At 34.4% G+C, this 20,563-nt stretch overlaps 1 protein-coding gene across 1 annotated transcript in view; it reads left to right on the top strand.

Annotated features, from left to right (window-relative positions):
• Positions 1-4,248: 4,248 nt before the first annotated feature.
• The window catches only part of Adam29 (ADAM metallopeptidase domain 29), a 23,391-nt gene continuing 7,076 nt past the window's right edge, over positions 4,249-20,563 (top strand). Inside the window, exons 1-3 of the mRNA XM_004640250.2 lie at positions 4,249-4,318; positions 8,089-8,140; positions 16,854-16,950. The gene's annotated coding sequence lies outside the window, so the exon portion shown is untranslated. The remainder of the gene's footprint in view (positions 4,319-8,088; positions 8,141-16,853; positions 16,951-20,563) is intronic.

The raw sequence follows: 20,563 nt of genomic DNA, 5'->3' as shown, positions 1-20,563 counted from the left end.
GGGAGGGGTGGGGACGTATGGCGGAGTGGTGGGGGGCGGCCTGAGGGGGCGGGAGAGGGTCTGACCCACGCTGAGCCTGGGCTGGGACTGGTCCCTCTGGCGCAGGGTAGCAGGAATCTCTCCACACACTCACCGGACCTGGGCTAGGACTGGGTCCCTGGGTTCATTCTAATTGCCTAGCAACCTGTGAATGTATTTAAAAATGTGCTGGATAGACACAAGGAAATATTCAACCATAAGGAGAATAAATCCTTGTGATTTGCAATAACATGGATGAACCTGGAAGACATTGTGGTGAATAAAATAATCCAAGCATACTTAGACCAGTTCTTTATGTTCTCACTCACAAGTGGCCTTTAAATCTTTGGCCTCATGAATGGTTATCCTGGCTAGGGAAGACAAAGCAACGGGACTAATTGGACAGAAGTTAGTAATGAGTAAGGTGAAGCAGAATGACTAAGTCCTGGCGTTCTGATGCACAGTTGGTAACTATAGTCAATTATAACGGATTTCATATTTTCAAAATAGCTCTTTCAATGTTCTCATCACAAAACATGATAAATACCTGAGTCAATGAATAGTCTAATTATTGGATTCTACCATTATACGTTGTATGCAGATATTCACTGAAAAGCCACACAGTGAGGTCAATAAAATCTTAAATATCACTTTCTTTAATAGAGAAACTGATTATATATATATATATATATATATATATATATATATATATGTCAAAAAGGAGGATCAAATGACCCCCAAATTATCTGTTCTATTTTTTAATTTAATATCTGTGTCAACTTGTTTCACTTATACTAAGTTTCTTTCAGTTAATTGAGCAAAAAATTTTATGCTAATACGTATTTGTTTCTTCTTTGTAATAGAAAATCTATTTTGTTGATGTCAAACTCTAGTAAATATTTTGAAGATAATGACATAGAATATTATTGGTATCATCTCATGATTTTGTTAAAAATTTTGGGTTTTTTTCATAAAATAGAAAAATAAGAAAAACAAAGAGAAAGTCTCAAGATACTCACAGATAGGAGAGGAAAAAATTGAGAATAGCACCAAAGAATAAATTCTTCGGTGGAAGTACAAGAGAATATGTGCACAAGCTGAATGCTATAAACAAAATAATCATGATTTAAGAAAAATCTTGGGTCCTCTAAATAGATGGTGAGCTAAACAAGGTTTATTCACATTTTGAAACAATATTGGTCATGTCAGTTCCAAGCAAATTGTTCTATAGATTCAAATTGTTCCAATAAAATACCAAATTTTTTTTTGACAAGTTGATTCTCACATTTGCATGGAAAGGCAAGGAAGTAGGTTGGACAAAACACTTTGCTAAAGGAGGCAGTGCAGAATGGAAGAATGAGGCTACCAGGTTGTGTGCATTCTTCAAGTCCGTGATACAGACGGGAAGGCAGGCACATCAGTCAGTGAGCTAGGGCAACACGCTGAGAAACTGGCTCACAAGCTTAACTGATTATTTGCAAAGGCATTTTTATAGAATAGGGATATTCTTTCTATGAATGGCTATTGGAACTGTTGGGCTCTGTATAAATAAATAAGAAACAAACAAATGGTGACATATAGTTTTTTCCTAATAAAAATTAACTTGAAATGGATCGTCGACCAAATTGGAAAACATAAAATTAAAAGGTTTCTAGGAGAACTGCGTGAAATTGGACATACGATGAATACTAAGATAAAATCATAAAACCATAGAACATAAAACATACTCAATAAACTAGATTTATCAAGATGATAATTTTTGCTACTCAAAAGACACTCAAAAAGAGGACACAAGCAATAATCTAGAAGAAATTATGTGAGATTACATTTCAGTGAATGTATTTGTATTCAGAAATACATAGAACATTTAACAATCATAAGAAAACAAATTGCCCAATTAAGATGGACAAAGTTATAATCAAACATTTTGGGAAAGGATTAGGTGACAAAAGCATATTGAGATACTTTTATGTACCTATAAAAATGAAAACAAAGTGAAAAAGGCAAACGTCAAAGTCAGATAAAGATACAGGAAATAGAAATATTTTCATCCTTGATGGAATTACAAAAAGTGTAACTTCTCCTTTGGAAAACCGCCAATTTCTTATAAAATGAAGCACATAATTATCATATGAAGCAATAATAACATGTTTATTTTAAACTCAAGCCAAGTTACAAAATGTTAAATAAAAGTTGCACATCAATGTTTATAGAAGGCTTGAGCTGGAAACAATATTCCCTGAAATATGTTAACAATAAACACAAAGCAGTGTACTAATACAAATAAATACTACTGAACTCTTAAATCAACTATTGATTCACATTCTAATATGAAAGAATCTTATTTTCATTGGGTTAAATTAAAGCAGTAAGGTTCAAATTGCCTTGTGTATCATATGATCTTGATTATGTGACATTTTTTCAATTGTAAAATCATGAAGATTAAAAAAATATGGATTGACAGGAATGTTTGGGTTTGAATATGCAAGAAAACATACAGTGATTTTGCTTGCTATAAGGTTCTCTGTCTGGGTGGACACAAAATTCTATGTATTTTTTTTCAAAATTATAGACGCAAGCAGTATAGAATACATTTAATGTATATATTCATATTACAATACAAGTTCAGCTAAGATTTTAGGAATTCCAAGGTAGAATAAGACCATTTTGAATAAGTTTAACTATGCTACTAACGCATGACAAGTCATTGAAGGTTGTTGAAAAGACCATTCCCATACATAATTGTGGAAAGTAGTATTTTGATTGGATAATATAAAGTTAAGGCAGAAATAACTTTATGCAAACACTGCATTATGGCTGGTAACTCCAATATAACAGGAGTATATTCGGGAATTCTGAAACTGCTTTGCAATCACTAGAGTTATACAATTAATTAAACAAGATGTAATTACTACCTGAAATGTATTTGAGGACACATCATTTCTAATATAAGATAAAAGTTTACAAAAAAGCTAGAAACTCTTCAGTGAATTCTGTGACAGATTAAAGCTATGATAAAGTACATGATAATTTAGCATACTTACATGAAGGAAAACAAAGAAATATAGACATGTGTCCCTCCAAGCATATAAATGTCTACTTTTACTGAAAGAATAGTGAAAACTCAGTAATAATAAGCATCATTAATTTTTATATTAAGATGCTAGACCATATTCTCTAACAGAAAGAGCTAAGGCACTTTTAGAAATGATTAATTCTAGTGCTGGTGCAGGGAAAAACAATTTATTCCAGGGCATCTTTTAGTGCTATGAAGTAAGGAAATATTCATTAATAAATATAAATAAATAGATAGAGCCTGCCAAAATGCAAAAATTAACTGAAATAGAAAAGCTCACAAAAATAGCCCTAAGGGCCAGCCAAATAGCTCAGCAGATGACAGTGTTGCAATCAGGTGCAGGGGCCTGGAGTTTAATCGCTCTTCCTGCTGTGCCAGCCCCGTCCCTGGGGTGTGCTGAGACGGCAATTGAGACTGGGCATAGTGGCGTGAGCCTGTAATCCCAGCTCTTGGGAAGCTGTAAATGGGCGGATCACTATGAATCCGATCTAGTAGTGAGACCCTGAACACCCTGTAAACCCTTCCCTAAAAAGATACAAAAATAAATAAATAGCCCTAGACTAATTTAAGCAACAAAATAAATAGTAGCATTGAATCATAATCCAATTTATAAAATAAATACCTTTGTGTTGTAGGAAGTAAAGAATATAATAGTATAAGCAAAGAGCACACATGCCAAGAACATAGGCTCACTGATCCACCTTCTGCAGGACACCCTGACTTCCAAGTGCATGTGCATTCATAGACATCAGTAATCCCAGTGAAATCAGTGTTTATGGCATACCTGAAGTCCCAGAACTGGGAAGCTGAGGTAGGAAGATCACAAGTTCGAACCCAGCCTCAGAAATTTAGCAACTTTTTGGTGACTTTAAAGTGTCCAATGTTCCTTATTTATATAAGGCAAAATTTCTCTAAACATTGAAGAAAACTGTACCATTTTTTTAATGGCTAGGCCCTATGATATTTGCATGTATGCTGACAGTTCTACCTAATTTTTCCTGAAATCTAACAACTATCACGTGTCTGGAGTGTCTGATGTCCCTCAAGCAGTTTGCATGTCCCAGACAATAACTGTTACCCTCAGACCTTTAACTAAGAAACATTCTCTCCTCCTTTATGACATCACATCCACAAGCACATGAAGTGGTACAGAAATGTACTATAAACTCTGCTGCTGCTGGACTATTCCTGGACATTGCTGAGGATACCTTTCATCATAAACAGGTCATAGCTACTTTAACAATGGCTTATCTGTGCTCTTAACACAAGTTGAAGGCCAAAGAAGTAGCCATTCTTCTAGGCATAAATTATACTGATTTTCAATATTATTTGAGTGGATGTTACCATTTTCACACTATCTCCTGCAAATACCTATGCATCTTTGCACCATTCACTCTAATACAAATCAGTACTACTATAAATATAAGAAGACTTAATAGAGAAGTGGCTTATCAAATCTTCTAACATTCTTTGTAGTACTTCTATATTCTTCCACTCTCTAAGTCAATATACTTTAAGAATCCAAATGCAAAAGTAGATACATATATATTGCCCATAATTTTGGGGACATAAATCTACTAGTGGTCTCCTAGTTCTTTGTTCTACCAAATATAAATATTCTTCTTATCTTTAGTATATAGAGCAGTTACATATTGTATAGTTGTAATTCTTTTCTCTTTCTTTGCTCATTTCTGTAATTCAAAAGCTTATTTGATGTACCTTGAGAAAATTAAAAATACACACTAACAGTTATGATCATAGGACTTTTTTTTTGTGGAACTGGGGATTGAACTCAGGCCCTTGCACTTGCCAGAGAAGCACTTATTCTACTGAGCTATCTCCCCAGCCCTCTATAGGAGTTTATGGAACACCTAATTCTTTTAAATCTTCTACTGGTACCTCAAGGACCATAAATTTCCATACTCTACACTATTGATTATCTACTACATCATATTATGCTTCTTTGTACTCTTAGGTTTGTCAGTTAAAGGTCTGAGGATAACAGTTATTGTCTGGGACAAGCAAACTGCTTGAGGGTTATCAGACACTCCTGACCCATAATAGTTGTTAGATTTCAAGGTAAAATTAGGCAGAAGTGTCAGCATACATGCACATATCATAGGGCCTAGCCCTTAAAAAATGGTACAGTTTTCTTCAATGTTTAGAGAAATTTTGCCTTATATAAAAAGGGACATTGGACACTTTTAGTACTTCTTTACTTATTTTACATCTATTTGGCTGTAAGATTTCTGAAGAAAGTAAAACTTTTTAAAAATTTATTCCTTTCCACATCATTCATATCAAAGTGATAAATTTTTAAGTTTTCAAGAAAATAACCATGAAGAACTTCCCTGCTTACCAACCAAAGAAATCTTAAAGGTTATTCCTTGGATCTCAGTGACTATTACAGACAACAGGTTTCCAAATGCATCAATTTTCTCTTGCTGCACAAGTTAGCACAAACTTAACTATTTAAAATACTATTTTAACATTTACTATGGCATATTTATTATAATATATCTCCACAGATCAAGAGATCTTAAAAGACTAAGCTTTAGCCAAGTCCTCTGTTAGTCTGAGGAGTTAAAAGTAAGACATACGCACTTTGTTGTTCTTTTCAGGAGATTGAAATCTGGTTCATTAAGTTTGTTGGTAGAATTCAATTTGTTGTAGTTGTAGTGCTGTGGTCCTCAGCTTCCAAGACTGCCTCTTCATACTGGAAGCTTTTCCCCTGGCTTTTTGCTTCTCATTGAAGCTATCTGGGAATAGTCTTACTTTTATGGCTTTTACCTATTTAATTCCATCCCATCCAAAATAATGCCCTTGTGATCATTTAAATTCAACTAACTGGATACTCCAGTTAATTTGAAAAATTATACCTTTTTCGTGTAATACCAATTGGTATTCGTCGTGTTTAATGATTCTGCCTACACATGAGGGGAAAGGATAATATAAAGACAGGGGAATACCTGGCTATCGGCCAGAGACACAAGTGCCTGCTTGGCAAGTACAAGGTCCTGAGTTCAATTTCTGGTACAAAAATAAAACAAAAGAAAGAAAGAAAGAGAAGAAAAGAAAAGTAAAAAGTAAGACAGGCACATTAAGGGATTTGGATGGGTCACTAGCATTTTGTTTACCACATCACTTTCAGAAATTGACACAATAATGTAATAATTTATCAAGTCTCTGTTTCCAAAATCTCTCACTTGGGAATTTTTGTGTATATAGGCATTTTGTGCTTTAAAAATTATCATTCCAACAAGGGGACATAATGGGTTGCCTACTCATCAATCCTGTTGTCTACCATACATAATGCATTTGAACAGGCAAAATATATATTCTGACTCATATTTATGGAATTATGACAATCTAATATCAAGCAAACATTTTTCTTTCAAGCCAGTTTTAAAATTCTACTCTTCTAAAGCGTACAACAGCAGGGATCAACTTGGGTGAGTTTGCTGTCCACTGAAAATATGTAACACTTATGAGCACAGGGGGCTTACTTTTAGAAATGTTATTACTTTATTCTTTCTATATTCTGATTCATCATTGTAATATTTAAATCATTTAACTCTTATTAAGAGAAAGAAACACGTGGCTCAGTCATGCTTATTAAATATGTTATAATTCATTAAAATACCCCAAATTATTGAACCATACCTAGAAATCTATAATATATATATATATATATATATAATCTTCTTTGTAGGATATTTCTGAGAAGGAAAGCAGAAAATAACAAGTAGGACATAACATAACAGATAATAACTGATCACGATATGTTATCACATCCCAGATATGATAATTACTCTAAGATGACAAATTCTTTGAGTTTATAATATCTTCCATCAAAATAAAGATAAGAGTATTTATGTACATTAATGAAAGAAGTGTTTTGGAATCATTCATAACTTCTGGAAAACTTTAGAGAAACTATAGTGCTTAGCTAACCAGGATCTTCAGTTTTGAATATTTAGCCGATTAAAGAATTTTATTTATATTTAACTGATAATAATTTCCTGTATTTCTGAAGTGCTGCATGATATTTTGGTCTATGTATAGACTATAAAAAGATTCAATGAGGCTACTTAGCATATCCAGCACCCCACCTACTCTGTGTGTGTGTGTGTGTGTGTGTGCGCGCGCTCACGCGCACTTGGGTGTCAGTATGTGCCAAGAACAGAAAAGGGAATGGAAAGACACTCATCAAAGGGTACAAGCTTTCAATTAGACTGGAGGAATAAGTTTTAATGATATGTTGCATTGAATTGTGAACAGTTAATGTTTTTAATATTTAAGAATTGCTAAAAGATAACTCTTTAGATTGAACACATTGTACTAGCTCTAATAATTCCTGAGTTAACAATTTGCAAGGTAGATACCCATTTAAAGAAATAACATATAATCAAAAGAAAATGCCTGAGTTAATTGTACACCCCGTATTCAATCTTTCTCCAAATCCCAAAACCCAGATGCTGAAAAAAACATTATCTTTAAAGAAGTTCACAAAGAATAATTCAGTATTATACAGTGTCATTCCTTGGCTCCAAGGTCAGAAAAATTTATTTATTACATTCAAAATACCTCTGATGTGCTGAGAATGGCCTCAAGTGAAAACTGAAGAGTTTTATATGACATTACTCACACAGGAAGGACAAATTTTCCACAGTACTCACACAGCAGCAGTGGTTAGAAAATAAATTTCAGCTTCTATTGTTGGACTATTAGTGATGAGAGACACCGAAGAACTACAATATCTGACACATCTATGAGAGCACACTGAATAATAATAGAGCCTCAACTCGTCTCCATTAACCGGTGTTCTCTTAGCTATAGGAAAGCCTGTTTATCTGAAGCCAGACAGTGATGTGTCTCTTTGGTAACCTGATGCTTTATGTAAGGAAAGAGGCTGACCATACTACTTTAATGCATCAGTATTTCCTCTCAGAAAAAAATAAGCTAATATATTTTTCCATATTTACTTTACATAGATTGAATCACTTCTAAAATTCTATTGAACAGGTAGTGTGTCTCGACCCGTAGGTTGGTCAACGAGGACCCTAGAGGGGGAGTGGGGATGAGAAGGCACAGGAGACACAAAGAATGGAGACAAGACAGGATTCTGATCAAGTCTCACTTATTCAGGGGAGGTGCTGGGTATATATAGGGAGTGTAGGAATGAGAAAGTCTCGGCTTTTGAGGTCAGCAGGTATTTAGGCAATGGAGGAAGGTCCCACCCCTGGGGCATATCACGGGGAATGGGCAAGGTGGGAAGGACCAGAAACTTAACTCAGCAGGGGAATAGAAACTTAAGAAAATGGCTGACACTATTATAAAATGGATACCAGTTGTTGGCTTCCCACAGTAGTATCCGTAAAGTATGTTATTAACTGATATAGAAGACTTATATAGCAAAAAGCTATGTGTGTCCTTACCCATGCATGTATACAATTAATTTTTAAATGATCTTCTCAGCAATATCTACACTTCTAGAGTATAGAGATCACAGGGAAAATTCACTCAGAAGACACCAATTTATGATATTTATCAAAAATTGATATCTTCATACTAAAATTCTACTTCATACTAAAATTGATATCTTCAATATGAAACAAAAAGAGAAATAAATGTGTCCATTGAGTAGGCAGGTACTGTCACAATAAGGTTGAAGACCCATTTTGAATCACTTTGTTGATTTCCAACTATGAAATTGTCCATGATTTATTTTAAGCAGTAGATACTTAAAAGGAAGGATAAGTATCAAAACTTCTTAATTATTTTAAATAGATTTATTCAAACATTATAAAAAATTAAGGACTAAAATATGATACTAATAACATGATTTAAAAAAAAAAACTAAAATGCTTTTGTAACAGTCTTGATTGCCAAAACTAGTTCTAATCAACAGTAGTTTGAATCCTAAAATGTCATGGCATACCTCTGATCTATATATGTTATAACATACTGGATTTCAACAAGAAAATCAAGTCAGAGAGAAAAATCTTAACAAAGCCAGAGTAGAAAACACTTCCTGTACACAGGAACAAGAATAAAAAGGAACCATGGAATCAAGAAGACAGTGGAAATTTTTAAAATGTTATGAAAAAACAATCATCCATCAATTCAGAATGTTATGTTCAGGGAAATTATTCTTCAAATGTGAAAGATAAATAAAGGCTTTCATGTAACTTATTATATTTCTCCAAGAAAAGATTTTGTCATCAGCAAATCTGATCCAGAAGAAATTTTGCAATTTATTTGGAAGGAAGAAAGCTCTCTATAAAGCTTTCTTTTCAAAAGCATCTACAAAAACAAGGAAAATATTTCTTGTGATTATGTAAAATTATGTTTAATACAAAGATTTGTAAATCAGGAGAGGATGACAGGTTGAAGAAAGGGGAACAAAATAGAAAGAAAAGTAAAAGCAAGATACATCTCTATGGGTAAAAATTCCTTATAATCAATTTTATGATTGTATATATCTAAAATCTATCAATTGGTCACTTTCCTCTGTGGCCCCATAATCTCCTTGATCAGAAAATTTGGAACACCACTGAGTTGCAGAATGTTACAGAACAGGTTCTCTTATGTCCTGCATCCTCACTGACCTTGAATGACTAGGACCAAAATGTTGGCTGTCCTTGTAGCCCTTCTTTTCTCTAAGTTTTGGTCTGCAAACTTAAGTTGTTAACCCTCCAGAAGAGAAGATTAATGCCTATAACATAGGCAGTTGGGAGCATAACCTCACTATCTGTCTGAATACCAAACATCTTAGATGTAACATGGAACAGGTATTTTACATCAAATATTGATATGTTAAACTTTAAGTCCCTACTAAATGTGAAGAAAAAAATTAAAAGTTAAAAAATAAAAAATGACAAATGATCTACAAACTGTGGTACAGGGTTTCCGGGTAAATCCTGAGGGGATTTGACTGACATTGTCAGAATCATAAGTTACATTTCTTTGTTATATAAGACTTGTTTTATCTTGGTCTTAACCATCCAGTAGGAAAGTACAAAAATGAGGTATAAAAAGTAAAGCCATATTAATATGCTTAGCTATAAAAGACTCAACTTCTTCTGACACTGCTAGTATATGGATAACCCGCTACTATTATTGACTACTGTAGTATATTGTATTATTTTTCTGAATTCACTCACCTACAATACTTGAATGGCAATGGAATATCCATCTCTGACAAAACTAAACAAAAAAAGGGATACAAATGAAGGACCATTTTGTATCTGTATATACAGAACAGTTAGGATAGATATACAGCTACTTTCTCTTAATTCAGTGAGAAGAAAGATTTGTACTAATAATGTTTGGACAGGATATCATGTCTGCATTTTATACTATAAATAACTACTATGAAGACAACAGTATGCAATGTATTAATTATTGTAACTGTCCTACTAACCTGTTTTGAAACTGTCTCATTGTTATTTGTTTCTCAATGAAATTAATAAAATAAATAAAATTTGAAAATTCAAAAAAATTATGTAGTGGGTATCTGTTACACATGGAAAAGTGAAATAATGAACAACACCAGTACCTAAGTAATAGAAGGGGCAACCTGAAAATACTATTTTAAGGTACTTATAATGAATATGAAGTAATCATAGCATTATTTGCAGGAGGCAAAATTAGATTATACATATATATATATATGTATATATATTAAAATAGTAAAGTGAAACTTCAAAAAAATAGAGTATCATAAGCAATATTTTGAAAGGGAAAAGAAAAAGACAGTCATGAAAATGTTAAATTAAATCAGAGAAGGCAAAAGAAAGAAAAAAGTTAAAACCACGTAATAACTAGAAAATAAAGATGACTATGGAAGATATCAATCCAATTATAACAATAATAGACCATTAAACTCACAATTAAAAGATAAGATTATCAGTGTGGACAGAGCAGATTTCTGAAAGAAGAAATTTGTCAAGGATAAGGGCAGACACTATACAATGAGGAAGAAGTCATTTAGATTAGGAGATACCACCTCAGTTAATACGTGTGTGCCTAACAAGGGTGTCCGGATAACAAAGCAACACTCGGGGAAATGTACAGGGAAAGACATGATCGCTGTTATATTTTAAAAAGGTAGTGCTTTTTGTTTTCAAATGACAGATTCAGAAGACAAAATATCAGTAAATACCATAAGGAGTAAAACTGATCCAAGAAGTATTAGCAATCAACTGCATTTAATTGAAATCCTTAGAACATTCCAGTCCAAGTAACTGAATACCCATTTTGCTCAAGCTCACATCCGGCACTTATTAAGACAGATCCCATTCTAGGTTATAAACAGAGTCTAAAATCCAAAAAAGCACAGGAGAAATATATATAAACTACATACTCAGACCGCTAAGTCTAGAATAGAATAAGTCCAGTAATAGAAAAACCACTGAAAAACGACCTGATATTGAGAAGTTTAAAATTTTTTTCAGTAGCTTAAAAAGTAAGGATTAAACAAAGAAACAACATACATTATGTATGTGTGGAAAACTACCAGACATTGATGAAATAAATCAAATAGTATGCAAATCAGTATTGGGGATATACAACAAAGACAATGGTGCTTTCTCAATTTCTGCAATGTAAGAAACCTTAAAAAACTCAAGGTGTTTGATGCTGCAATCCATATGACCATCATTTTTATCAAATACTTTTATGTTCTCATATTTTCTTTCTTTATGTATTTAGTACAGGGTCTACAGGGTCTCACTACATAGATCGGACTCCTAGTGTTCTCAGCCACCCAAGTGCTGGGATTGCAGGTGCTGGCCACCGTGCCCAGTCTTGATTACCGTCTCAACGCCCCCCGGGGGCAGGGCTGACACAGCCAGCTGGGGATGAAACGGCCCTTGCATCTGCCTAAGCGGGCACTTCAATCCACTGAGATATCTGGCTACCATGTTCTCATATTTTCAATGCTTTCTCACTTGAATTTTATCTTTATCAAAAATTCGTTGAGTTATATTTTGAAAACCCTAATGAAATAAGAGTAAGAAAATATTTCAGCAGACATTATTGAATATAATACATAGATTGCAAATATGCATATGGAAGATACTCAGGAGGCTTACTAATTAGTGAAATGTAAATTAAACCCATCCTGGGACCTCAACAAATCTCTTAGAGTGACTGCTAAATATCCCAAATAGCAAGCTCTAATCAGAATGCAAAAAAAAACCACATGAAAGACAAAACTCAGGTATTTCTGTTTAGAATGTGAAAGAGTGAAGAATTTTTAGAAAACAGTTTGGCAGTTCTTTATGAATTTAAATACATATGCATTTACCATCAACACAGATGCCGGAGTTTAGGTGTTTTACTGACTGAAAATTTATGTTTGGGGCAAAAATGTAATATAAGCTGAAATTAAAGAATTGTTTAGATAGAATTGACACCTTTTACTCTGTTGAGTCCTCCAATCCTTTTTATTTCTAGTTTCTTTATTAATATTTTTTAATATCAAACTTAAACTTTTTAACTTAAACTTGGATCCTGTTGGCTTGCTGAAACCACTTATTAATTTTAGGCATTCGTAACAGTATGTGTATTTGTTGGCATTTTCTACAGAGCAGTTGTACTGGTAGGGTCCACGCTGGTGCAGAGATATCTAGGTATTTCTGAGTGTGGCATACGAGTCCCAAGATGAGTTTGGAAAGAGAATTCTTTGGCTCCTCACTCTGTTAGTTGGGTCCTGGAAGATCAGCCCTCCTAGCAGGATCTGATTGCTAATGGGGGAGACATGCCACTGTGATCCAGAGAACGAGATTTTCTGCTCACCTGCCAGATGAGAGGTTGGGAAATGCCTTGCGTAGGTCACTTTTTGTTAGGACATGGTGCTGAAGACGAAGAACCATCATGTTTTGGTTTTCTTTAGTCCCGGTACCCTAAACCAATCTTTCCTGCTAACACTTTGTGTAAGTATACAAAAACTCCACTTTCTATATTTCAACAGTCTATATTTCAGATACCTTGCTATTTTTCTCATCATTCTTCCAAAGCAAACCAAAATACACCAGCCAGGGTGGTGCATTTAGTCTAGGAGACTCCTGCATGAGGAGTTAATATTGCGAGAGGGGAGAGAGAGTAAACTGAACAGACCTGACAGAAAAAATGAGAGCGTTTTCAAGTGCTGAAATGAGTTGGTGATAAAGTACTAGAGGACAGGGTAAGATGTAGGAAATGTAATCAGTCATCTGTTTGTATTTATTTATTTATTTATTTATTTATTTATTTATTCACTGTCAAAACCAAGAAACTTATATTCATATAATTGGAATTCTCAAAGTGGAAAGGAGTAGGCAATAAATATTTAAAGATTTAAGATTTATGAACTTAGTACAATTTATAATATCATATTTCCAAGAAAAATGAACCTTTAGCACAATAAATTTAAATAAAATCATACCAAGATACACAAAAATGAAATTGTCCAAAACTTATTGTAAAGAAAAATTCATTAACACATATGCATAAAAAATATTAGCTATGGAAGAACAAAGCACCTTATTCCACATTAGAAAGAAAAAAAAGGACCAAGTGTATAAGAAACTAGACTAATTAAAGGACTGAAAGAAAAGATCTGTCCTCTTTGAATATTATACTTAGCAAACATACCTTTGAAAACTAAAAGTAAGATTTTCTAGTTATACAAACTTGAAATATTTTAATATTTACAGAAGTAGCATGTAGGAAATAACAAAGAGCATAATTCAAAAGGCAAGAGAAGTTGCAGTACCATATATGTGTGTGTGTGTGTGTGTGTGTGTGTGTGTGTGTGTGTGTACATATAAAAGACAGGGAAGAGGCAATATAAAGTCAATAGAAGATGGAAATACTTTTTAAAGTTTCTAATACTAGGAGAAGATATCATAGGATGACTTTTAAATAAATTGTAAGTCAAAGATATAGTATGAATCTTAGAACAAACATTAAGATTAAGCAATATTCAGAAAATTAAATACTAATTAATTAAAAATTAAATGTTTCAAAACAATTGAACTAAGAAAAAGTTTTCATGATAGCAAAGATGTACTAAGAGTAAAACATAAGATAAATACTGGAATGGCAAGTAAATGACCAGCACTTCTAATAGTTTGAGGATAGGATATCACGCAAAGTTCTAGTGTGTTGTGGACATCCATAAGGTCATCTGTTTTTAATTTACTGTTGCACAACTACTTCTATTTCTGCAAAGACTATAGAATAGGGCTTCCTTCTTTTTAATATGAAATATAATTTCCTTTTGTTTTTGGTGTAATGTTTCAAAAATACAGTGAGTATCAAGATAGCAATTGCCACACAGGATATCTAAGATAATTTTTATCTGTCTTTTGATGGCAACTTAAATTTTTTACCAATTTCAGATGGTTATATCTGGTAACATGAGCAACTACATTGAAGACAACAATGTTCAATGTAGCTACCATTGTTGAATACCTAAAAAAACCCAAACAAACACAATCAAGTTACCTTGAGAATGAAAGTTTCATTTTCAGACATATGTTGGGCACCTGGCTAATACTCATGACCATTCATACACAATTTCTGTGTCTCTGCCTCTCCTCCTCTCCCTTTACCTCTCTCACAGACATACAAATGCAGGCACACACACACACACACACACACACACACACACACACACACACAGATATGGAAAGAAAGAGAACCTTCCTGAAATATCTGATTTTTTTCTCCATTTTCATTTTATTCTGTTTACATTTAATTTCATTGAAAAGACCACATGTTAAGTTTTTAATAACTAATGGGAGTATAATGTATTCAGAATGTAATGATGTGAAATTCTTGCCTGATAACTTCAAATAATTTATGGAAAACTGGCAGGGAAGCAAAAAATCTCTTACAGGCTTCCTTAGGACTCCTTTATGAAGGCATTCATCTTGATCTAGAATAATGTCTGCACTGTTTGCTGTTCAAAGGCCACCATGCAGGAGATGGGAATTTGGGTAGGAGAGACAAAGGTTTGTTAAAGGTCTGTGAGGCCCTGAAGGGAATGGTGAAGCTGTCATCCTCAAATTCCTTATTTGAAAACCCAAGGAGGAGAAAGGATTTTATAAGGGGAGAATGGGAGGCACAGAGAAGGATATGAGCACACCAGGATCTTTATCCTTTCAAGAACGCTTTCCATTTTTCTGATTTCTGGAATTAGCAATATTACTCTACTTCCTGACTATAGCTCTGATTGCTTTTGTTTGTTTAATACTAAAGATTGAGCTCAGGATCTTTACATTGAGATACATCTCTTGCCATTTATTCATTTTTCATTAGAAGGCAGAGTATTTCTAAATTGTTACGTTGCCCAGGCTGGGCTCCAGTTTGTGACCCTTCCGTCTCATGCTCCCAGAGTTCCAAGACTACAGGCACATGCCACCCTCAGTAGATCTTTTTGACGAATGTATTTTCTTTCTGAAAATCAAATCTCACATGAGTGTACATGCTTTCTGGTAGTTAATCCAGATAATTTAAGACTTAGAAGGAGCATTAAAAATTATAACAGGTGTTCTGGGTTCTGCAACTCTAAAGATTATTTCATATTTAACATCTGAACCACTTAAATGGGACCATGCTTCAGAAGTAATCCTATCAGGGACGATTCCAAAGGGGTGACCCTGTTACAGTATTTCTGTGAAACCCATGCTGAACCCAATGGAAACATGCTTTGCATCAAGGGGTAGGAAGGCAATACACTTTGTTATGCAGGCAGGCTGATGAAATGAACTTCCAAAGCATCAGGTCAGAGGTAAAAATTTGCAAGCAGGAAGTACAAAGGCTTAAAAGAATTTTATTGGGCAGCATCTATCATCCCTTATTGCTGATCAGAAAGTCCCTGAAGGGAGTAATAGGGCTGGTCACCTCTCATTGCTGGGAAGGACCAGGTGTGTGGCTAAATGTGGCCAGACTGAGCTGCCTCGGGTTATCTTTGGCTCTATCAAGCCTGGATGAGTGTAACAGACAATTTACGTGGTGGGTTGCATGATCTTACTTTGTCGTAATATGGACTACGAATGGGTTTCTACCTTTTTAAAATATGTATTATATTATCATTCATGAAACAGAGCCTGCATGACTTCTCCCAAAGGCATACGTCATAATAGTGTTATACTTAAGGTTAAATTTTAACGTACAAATGATGGGAGAAGCACATTGAGTCCATAGCAAAAAAGAAATGATGATTTTAATTTTAGAAAGTATGAGCTTTTTTGTTCCTATTCATCCATTCCTCTTGGACCAAGCTAAATCTTTAATAAGAGGAAAACAAAATTTTAGGGAGAAAATGGGCCTCATAGTCAATATAAACTTAAATATTTTTATGTTTCATTGGCAAAGACATTTTTAACAATATTAATTCTGATCAGTGAATAAGAGATCTTTCGATCTTCTAATATCTTCAATTTCTTACTTTGTGTTCTATAATTTTCATTAGATTTTGGGCGAATCACCTGGCAATGTGTAATGTAATTGAGTTTGAATAGCATCTGTAAAATCAACTTATTTCTGATACTATGTTTCAATGTCATTCAGGATTAGAACCAAAATTAACCTTTCATTGAGGCATAAAGTTGATGAACTATCAACAGAGACCTAGTCATAATATCCATATATTTTCTGTTAATTTCATGTTTCTAAGAGACATAAAGTATTTGCCAAACCTCGTTTCTTTCAAGGGGGCATTTTATGTCCATATAACAAAATTCCAAGTATAATGAGTTCTTAGTTTCAGATAATGTGGCTTTCCTGAAAAGAAGGAGGGAGAAACAATGCAGTTCCTTCTCAGATTGTCTCATCTAAAAAAATTCAAGCTGTTCTTCCAGGTAAATCAGTTTTCAATTACATTTCTCTAGTATAAAGGGTCTTAGTTTTTTGTGATAAAAATGTACATATTTTAAAGAAGATGTCATGTAAATCCATACTTAGTGATAATTTTTGCCTTATTTAGAGGCAAAATATTTACACACAAATTGTAAATAACTTCCTTAGAGAGAATCTGTCTTCAACAAAGTGGTCATTATTTATTTGAACAAGAATGAATTGTGGGAAACCCTCCATGTCTGTATGTCCAGGAGAGTTATGCAAAAGATGATTTCTCCACTTCAAAAAGGATTAAATATCTTACATTTTTTTTTACTGAGATTTAAAAAAATTCAGATTACTTTAATAAACATCCTGAAGATTCTTATTTTTAAATGATAAACTCCTTTATTCTTCCGCTGGCAGAGTTCAAGAATATATGCATCGAGGGTTCAGTTCCCAGCACCACATGCCGCCCTGGCTCCACCCCCAGGGCGCACTGAGCTAGTGACTGAGTCCAGGTGTGGCGGCGTTTACCTGTAATCCCAGCGCTGGGGAGTCTCAGAATAGGAGGATCACTAGGAGTCTGAGCTGCGTAGTGAGATCCTGCACCAAATATATGAAAAGAAAAAAGAATATATGCATCTGAATTTTAATTTGTGAAAAATAATCCTTTATAAATCTAAACTTCTATAGAAGCACCAAGTGCTTTTACCCATTTCATTAGGTGATTTACCACCAGAATTTTCATACTAATTATATCTTGACTTTTTGTTTAAATTAGTGAGGCAGCACAGTAAATCACATTATTTCTAAAATTATTGAGATCTGTCTGTACATAGAATATGTATGTAATTTTTGTCATTTTCTTTTAATTTGTTTTACTAAGAACTTATTTCCTCACATACGTCATTTTAATAGTAAGACTCTAAAAGATGGCTACAGTTTTCCATAGTAGTATGGTTGGCATTATTTAAAACAAAATATTTTGTTTGCTTTATATGAAATATTACTTAATAAGCAATTAAGTTTATCTCATATCAAAATTAAGATATGTATGGGAGTCAAGACCTAGAAAGGTCCACATTTTGTTTCTATTAGATTGTGTCAATTATGTTTTTGTATTCTGTATACTTCAAACTCTGTCTTCCTTTTTTGTTGTTAGTAATGCTACTGATTTATTAAAGAAAACATGCCAGCTGTCTTTTAGGATGTATCACAATCATATTAAAGCATCTGCTTGAATGCAGATTCTTTGATCTCCTAGCCTGCTGTGCCAGCCCCGCCCCTGGGGCATGCTGAGATAGCCATTGAAACTGGGCATGGTGGTGCACTCCTATAATCCCAACACTAGGGAGGCTGTAAACAGGAAGATCACTATGAGTCCCATCTACACAGTGAAACCCTGTACACCCTGTGCTCCCTATCTTAAATACAAAAAAAGGGGGGGGGGAAGGGATACATCATAATCGTGATGTGTCTGAATGTTTTTTATACTACATTTTCACTCTCTCACTTGCTTGTCAATGTAAATGTAAATGAATTCTAAATGTTTTATTAAATTTGGAACTCTTAGGGCCTACCAAATAGCTCAGGGGATTAAAGAGCCTGCAAACAGTCACAGGAGCCAAGGGTTTGATCCTCGGGCCTGGCGCACTGGCCCTTGGGGTGTGCTGAGACGTCAATAGAGACTGGGCATGGTGGCTCCTTTCTCTGTAATCCCAGCACTTGGGAGGCTGTAAACAGGCTGATCACTATGATCCTATCTACGCATTGAGATCCTGAACACCCTGTAGATCCTTCCCTAAAAATAAAAAAGAAAAAAAAGAAAAAGTGTGTATGTATTTAAAAATTTGGAGCTGAAAAAGTATGTATGTATTTATTCTTTAAATAATTTTATTAAGAAACAAATAGCAATGAGACAGTTTCACAACCCATTACTAGCACATTTTCAATAATTAATACATTGCATGTTATTATCTTAGTGTGTCAGGGAGATGGCTCAGTAGAACAAGCATTTGCCTGGCAAGAACAAGGACCTGAGTTCAATCCCTGGTTCTGAAAAAAAAATTTAGGGGGGCCAGGGAGATGGCTCAGCAGAATAAGCGCTTCCCTGGCAAGCACAAGGACCTGAGTTCAATCCCCAGTTCCTCAAAAAAAAAAAAAAAAAAAAAAAAAAAGGAATGTCTTAGTGGTTATTTATTGTACAAAATGCAGACATATCCTGTCTCAAACACTTTTAGAACAAACCTCTCCATTCATTGAATTAAGAGAATGGACCTGTGTATCTATCCTATTTTGAGTATACAGATACAAAACAGTTTTTCATTTCTATCCTACTTTTTTGGTTAGTTTGGTCAGAGGAGGGTATTCCATTGTCATTTAAATACTGTAGGTGCATGTATCCCAATACAGACCAGTCTTGGGTTTTCTGTAAGACTGGCAATGTCCGAAGTTGTTGACTTGAGTCCTTTACAGCTCAGCATATTAATATGGCTTTACTTTTTATGCTTTGTTTTTGTACTTTTAGTGTGTTTGTTTGTTTTTATACTTTTATGCTGTATGGTTAAGACCAAGATAAAGCAAGACCTATGTAACAAGAGATGTAACTTTTGTATCTGGTAAGGTCAGTCAGATCCCCTCAGGGTTTAACTTAAAACCCGGTACCACATCTTGTAGATCCTTTGTCATTGTCAGCCATCAGATGAGTCATGGCCATTGCTTGACCAATTGGCTCTCTGTGAAAGACTAAGAGAATGTTTTCTCTCCATGTGACTCTCCTTAGGCACACTCTACGTCATTGATCATTTTCCTCTGTGGCCCCATAATCTCCTTGTTCAGAAAATTTGGGACACAACTGTTTTACATGGTGTCATAGTACAGGTTCTCCTCTGTCCTTTCTTCACTGACCTTGAAAGGATAGGGCTGAAATGTTGGCTGTCCTTGCAGCCCTTCTTTTTCTGTAACTTTTCATCTCCTGAAAAGAGGCTTATTATTATTACCCTACAACATAGGCACTTGAGATTAACCTCACTATCTGTTTGGATATCAAACATCTTAAATATAACGTGGAACAGGTATTTTCCATCAAGTAGTGATATGTTGAACTTTGTGTCCCTCCAGAAGATGAAGAAAAAAGTGTAAAAAGATAAAAAATTAAAATAAGAATAAGTATTTGCATATTTTTACACAGAAATGTAGAAATCTAACCACATACAGCCTTGTGGCAGGACTATCCTGTGACTTTTATTTTGTCTTTTTTTTTCATTTGTGACCTTTTTTTAAACAAATATTTATTTGAGAGACAGTGTGGCAGTAACTGGTATGTCATGACGAGAAGTACGTATTGAGAAGACCAGAATGACGGGCATTCCAAGCGTGAGCCTACATTTACACATTGCTTTCTTCAGTGTAGTTGCTTAGTTTACAAGTATCAGCATATATAGTTAGTCAGGGTGAGAATCCTACCAATTAGCTTCTAGTTTCAAAACATGCTGAAGATTCTCAGGACCATTGCCTTACCTATCTTGTGCATATAAATGTATGACTGTGCCCCTGTCACATTTCCTAGCTTTTCTTCTTGCCCTCTCTTCATTGTCTAGACCTCAAGTTCTTGCTTTCCTAAAAAAGTGTATA

This window comes from Octodon degus, unplaced genomic scaffold (genome assembly GCF_000260255.1).
Source record: "Octodon degus isolate 3935 unplaced genomic scaffold, OctDeg1.0 scaffold00121, whole genome shotgun sequence".
NCBI classification, from domain to species: domain Eukaryota; kingdom Metazoa; phylum Chordata; class Mammalia; order Rodentia; family Octodontidae; genus Octodon; species Octodon degus.
Note: the sequence above shows the minus strand (reverse complement) of the source record. Positions and strands in the feature narration are given on the sequence as shown.